Source organism: Prunus mume, linkage group LG4, assembly GCF_029339155.1.
Source record: "Prunus mume cultivar Tortuosa linkage group LG4, ASM2933915v1, whole genome shotgun sequence".
Taxonomy (NCBI): Eukaryota; Viridiplantae; Streptophyta; class Magnoliopsida; order Rosales; family Rosaceae; genus Prunus; species Prunus mume.
Window position 1 is genome coordinate 3,451,625 of NC_142701.1, and position 6,445 is coordinate 3,458,069.

The following is a 6,445-nucleotide window of genomic DNA, read 5'->3' on the forward strand; positions in this document are numbered from 1 at the left end:
CCCCTCTCATAGGAAAGATTTGCATGATGATATTGAATTGGTCTCCCTTTTTTTTTTCTTGATGTGGTCTTGGCATGATATTACAGAGATGTGCGTGCGTTCAACAATTCGTGAAGGTGCTGGAACTTATGCATTTTGTTCTTTCTTCCTCTTTTTTTTTCGCAGGTGTCTGTGACTTAGTAGGCCTGCCATGGCGTCCACTGACCTTCCGCCGATCATGCTAGACCATCTCTACTCCATGGATGACAATCTTAAAGCAGAAGGGCCGCTCCTGTTGCTTGAAGATGCCCGTAAAAATCCCGTTGTTGGTGATGAGCCATCCCCTGAGACGCTCCTGTAATTAATCCTGCCTCCATATCCAGATGCTGCATTGAAAAGGGCCTCTTTCCAGCCGTTCCCCTATTCTTCCAATATCCTTGCGGCATCAGTAAAGGTTGGTCAGAATGGGTCGACCGTGAATCTGGGATCCATCCACATGCAACATCCTGCGCAGAGCACAAGTCCTTGATGCCATCTTCCTTTCCAAATTGTGGGACATCCATATCGAAGCGAAGATGCTTCGTCACGTGGTCCGGAGGTGGAGCACCGCTACTCACACCTTTGTGTGCTCATGGGGGGAATTTACCCCTACCCTTGAAGATGTGGCGAATATCTCTCGCCTTCCTGTCTGTGGCGCATCGTAGTCCTTTCGGCATCGCCACTCCAGTAAGAAATAGATAACCTTGCAGTCTTGCTAAGAGGCGCCCCACCTCTCCCAAAGGCCACTTCACCCGATTTAGCAATTGATACAACATTTTGGGATGCAAGCAGACAGAGTCCTGCGTTTGGCTTACGCCTTTTATAGCTCTGTGGCTTGGGCGGTTCGTGCTCTGTGACTTTTCTCAGGACTGCCTTCATGAGCGTGTATTTCCCTTGGCTTTGGCCATAGCCCGAGGCGATACCATCCCCTTAGCCCCCATGTTCCTGGGACATCTATACCATCTACTTAATCGAACCCAACTTCCGGAAAAGAGTGCATCAGGAACCATGGGCGTGGAGACCCTCCTAAATTCTGGTTTCTTGCAGGTGTTCTTGTGGGAGCGTCTCAAAGGGTTGGATGTGCATTCACTCCCTCATTCGCATGCTATAAAGTTAGGCTGAGTGGGGCAATGGTTCCTTTATGCCAAACAATCTTCCATTAGTTTGCAGGTGGTTCAAGAGAATGCAGAGGAAAGGCCAGAATTTCTTAAAGCCGCTAGACAATGTCGAGAATTTTGTCTTTCGCCTTACGGCACCTCAAGAGAGTCCTTCACTTTGCCCTTCTATACTGCGTCGGTGATACGGTTGAGGTTCCAGAGTGGTGTCGCATAGTGACCAGTTTCGGAAGCATGCTTTGTTGAATGTCGCTCCCATCGCCTTACCTATTCTCTGGAGACCACCGTGCAGAGGTTTCGTGACCTATTCTCCACACCGAAGTCGGGAGGCGGTTCGGGCTTGACCAAGGGGTACAAGAGCCCTAACCATGATGACCCTTTTGCTTTACACAGGATCTTCTGAGCAATGACCACATACCAGCCAATTGCAGGCCCATCGTTCTAGCAAGCAAGGCGAGGGTCGGTGGCTTCTCTAGAGGCTACCAAGCCTACTGGAACCGCTGTCTCTCTTCCTTTCGTGAGTTCCAATCCTTTCCCGGGACTGATCGCCTCCTACAACGGCCCGTCTTGCAGGCTTGGTTTCGGAAGAAAGCCATCCCTCTCAGCCAAAAACGCAACTTGCCCTTCATTTCCAAGAGTGGTGACATTGTTGGGAATTTCCTAAGACGAAGCCAGGGTACTGAGTCCTGGCGCTCGGAAAAGTGCTGCGCCGTCAGCAAAAGAGCGAGGAGGAGCAATATGAGTGAGAAGCGGTGCCGGTAAACCCAAAGGTTCATTCAGAAGGTAGCCCCGAGTGGCCTCTCGAACCAAAAGCAACTCCCAGAATAGCCACAGTCTTGAGCCCGGCATCCGGGAATCGCTCTGCAAGGTCTTTGAAACTACCCCTCTCCGCCGTAAGTGTTCTTGACTTCGATGCTTCTTCATGCCCCTCCTTTGCTTTATGTATGATATGTGGGTAGATACTTATTTACATATATTTCTTTTTAGGAAAATGGGTGCCACCCAAAGAGAAAGAAAGTGACACACCCCTGGTATCTCTCGGTGACCCTAAACGCGTCGAAGCGTGCGCGATTCTCGCATGCAAGATTTTACGAACACGCACCAAGATCTTTGTTGAAGCTGCCGGAACCCCAATTGTAGTGACAGTTGACGATGATAGTGATGATAGTGACACCACGAATCCGAGGCTAATGTTCCAGAGCGGAGAACGTTGGCGATGCTAGTGGAGATTACGGGACTTCAATGAGGGTTGCGGTGAGGATGCATTTGCTTATTCGGTGACTATCCAGGAGAACAAGGTGGTTCAGGATGTTTTCTTGAGTCCGCTGGTAGCGATTGCCGCTTTAGCAGGCGAGTGTCACGCGCTTTTAAGTTTTGTCCCCCTCTTCTTCCTCACACCATAATCTGACACCCGAGCGGCGTGCTCATCCTGCAGTTATTGACATTCTTGAGACCCAAACCCTCTTTGCGCCATTGCTAATCTGCCGGACCCCCTTGAGGTATCCGTACGATAATATTATATTACCTTCTTCTCCTACTCATCCGCCAATACCCATTACACATCAATTATCACGTACTATGCGCCTTTCTTTTTGCGGTGAGCATCTTGCTTCGAATTTGGAAATTGTGCCCGTAGTACCTTCTTCCTTCAACACATTCGATACACTGGTCGAGGCAGCCCTCACAGGATCCTCTCCAACCATGACACCAACGGGTTCTTGGGATGAAATGCCTATGCTCCAAGTTACAAGCCCTTTACCACCTATCTTCCAACATTTTCTCCAGAGAGACCTTGATCCCGCCATTTCGCTGACCTTTCCAGCGACCATTCAAGCAACACCCTTATCGTCCATACAACCACCGCCGTTCCATCTCACGTTCAACCACTTCTCGGCGGCAGGCCTAGTCCCTAGCACTTCTTCGGTTCAATGTGACAATGCGAGCAGCAAAACGCCGAGCTATCATTATTGTTGCAGGGAATGTCTTTGCCAGAACACCCTCATGACATGTCTTGGCTAGGTGGGAGGAATCATTTACTACCTTCATGGCTTTCTTTGACAGCGGCGCTCAGTCCTTCGATCCGCAGATGAACTCCTGCCGCTCTACCATCGATTTAATGGTTACACACTCTTAGGGAATTCTTGTTTATCCACGAGACAGCGGCTTTGAAGAAATTTCTGGACAAGTACGGGGATTTCATGGACATGATGGTATTACTTCTTCATTCTCGTGTTGTGTTGCTTTCAGGGCCCTCGGCTTGGTGCTCCATGGGATGGATACTATGCACCGCTGGACATTCACGATCACAGATCCTGCTGTGGGATCACGATTTGCAGGCTATGACTCAGGCTTTGAGCGCAGTCTCTTGAACTCGGTGAAGGGTTTGGCGTGTCGCATTTGGGACACGGCGCTAATAAGTCAAATCCCGCCCCGATGAAATAAGGGCAGCAGTGAGTGCTTTGGTCTTCAAGCAGCCAATCGGAAACCAGGAATTGCATGGCCTCCTTTACGCCCAGGTATCTCTTCCGGTCTTGTTGTGTGATGGAGGCAGTGACAAGATCTTCTCACGGGCCTCCTCCGTTCCTTCTAGCCATCCTCGGCGGTACTTTGAGGTTCGTTACTTTCCGTCCTTCCCTCATGTTTCTCATTCTACATATGTTCAATGTTACTCGATTTCTCCTGACATTCTTTTTTTGTTCATCTTGCAGGTCGCATTTTGCTTGGTGTAGGATTGACTAGCTTGACACATTCTAGAGTTTCGTTGGGAGGTTGAAGCACATTACTTCTTAGCATGTATAGCAGATCTTGACTTATGTTGTAAAACTTGTCTGTGGTAGCTTGGCGTTTTAGTCTTTATTGTGTTGAACTTCAATTTAGGAACCTATGTTCCCTTTTTCTTCTTTTGCCAGAAACACATTGTAGCTCTTATTTCGACATGTATAAAATGCCTGGTTGATAGAATCCTTTGCTTGAATTTTAGATCGGGTATCCTTTTGAAGCATGGTGGTTGTTGCCAAAATTTTGTTAGGATGGCCCTTTGACACTGCCTATTTTCTTTGAAGGTTCTCGGACCTTATGAGCATGCTAGCTTCCTTTTATGTGCTCAGCTTAGCTTGTTCCTTTTCATTTTGCCCAAGCGTGAATTTAACTCTGAGCCTAGGATCCCATTCAAATGGCTTTGCTTGGCATGTCTTTTGCTAAGTAATATTTTCCTCCACTTTTTTTTTAGATATCCATTGTATATTTATATGTAATTATAGCTTTGTCAAAAAGAAATTGAGTACAAAAAGGGAAAACTTCCAGAGACAATTTTTTTAAAAAATACTCCTTCATTTTCATTTCAAATCCCATGCTACCATGATGATACAAAAGCTTTTCAAAACAAAGTGCACATAGAAGGGGAAAACATTTTTTTAGATAAAAGGAAATGCAATAATACGAAAATAAGATATTATGCCTACTTAGCAGTAGTAGGGCTTGAGCCATTTTCCATTGATGGGATCCATTAGCATGCCTCCTTGTGGAGAGATCAGCGATAATAGCTTCTTTTGCACCTCCTTGACTGCGAATGGACCCTCCCATTGTAGGGGAAAATTTGGAAGGTCTGACATTTGCCTTCTCACATGTTCAGCGACTTTTGTACGAGATCTCCTTGCTCAAAGGCTTGAGGCTTAACATCTGTTATAGGCTTGGACAGCATGATCTTGTTGTAAAGTGCCATCCTTCTTCGGCTTCCATCCTTTTCTCATCAAGCGCTTGAGATCTAGCAAGCGCGTAATCTGAGCATGTCTTTGCATCCCATTCAAGATCATGCGGTGACAGCTGCTATCCTGGCTGTCGGGATGGTGATTTCCACGGGTGAAATAGCCTCAGATCCGTACACCAGTGAGTAAGGTGAAAAACACATGCGCTCCTTGGTGAGGTGCGATAAGCCCATAAAGCATCCGGCAGGTGAACACTCCAGCCTTCTTGATACTCATATACCATCTTGCTTAGAATCCTCAATATCGTCTTATTGGTAGCTTCTGCTTGACCGTTTCCCTGTGGGTAATAAGGCGTAGAGCGACGATGCTTGATACCATACCCACTAAGGGTTGAACTCACTTGCCTGTTAACAAAAGGTGTGCCATTGTCGGTGACCATCTTGTATGGGATTCCGAACCTACACACAATGTATTCCCGAATGAAATTCGAGACGGCAGCTCTGTGGCCTTTGGGGGAATTGCCTCAACCCATTTCGTGAAATACTCCGTAGCGGTGAGGATCCATATGTAGCCATCGGAAGGGGGATGGATTGTCCCAATCAAATCAAGGGCCCCCAAGTATGGAAAGGCCAGGGAGTGCGCATGTCTTGCAGCAATGTTGGAGGTTTGTGGCTTAGGTTAGCATGGATTTGGCAGGTGTGGCATTTCTTAACAAAGTCATGTGCATCCTTCTTCATGGTGGGCCAATAATACCCAATGCTTAGTAGCTGCCGGTAAAGCTTCTTCATTCCTTGGTGCTCTCCGCACTCTCCAGCATGTATCTCTTGCATATGGCTTGACGCGCTTCTGATTCTCCCAAGCACTTTAATGGCTCACCATTAAACCCCTTTCGATAGAGAGTTGACCCATCAACAAAATACCTCTTTACGATCTTTTTGAGCTTATAGAGCAAGCTTGGGGTTAGTCGGCGAGTTCCTCCAACAAAGAATACAAGTATGGAGCCCGTAATCTTACGCAAATAAACGTTGAATGACTCCTCCGTAAAGAGGTATCGTAGAGCAGGTGGGACAATCAATTGTAGTTCAGCTGCTTGCTTCTTCATCTCTGGCCAATAATAACCTTTGCGTTATAGCGATGTGGTGATTCTTGGTTCCAAGCCATAGAGTGGCATTGTGTACCTCTTGCAACCTCCTTCTTGCCCTTCGCCATCCCAACACACCGGGTCGAACACCTCCCGGAAGACGTCTGTAGAGTTCCCCAAAGATAGTCACATAGTCTTTCAAGTCTTTAATGCTGCTCTCTTCACTAACTTTTTCTTGGTGGCTTTCTCAATCATCCTCTTCCAGTGGGTCCTGGACCATTGCCGACCACTGGTGTGCTTCTCCTTATCACGGTGATGTTGGGCTGCTCCTGCATAAATGAGAGCTTTGATCCCAATGTGGCCAAAGCATCAGCGTACCTATTGGTGGCTCTGGAATGTGCTTCATCACGGTTTGCTTGAAGGAATTAATGAGCCTTTCAGCAATTTGTCCGATCACGGTGCCAGGTTGCTTCCTTCACATAAAGCTTCCTTACAATTGACTTAGTACCGAGTTGAATCGCCAATGA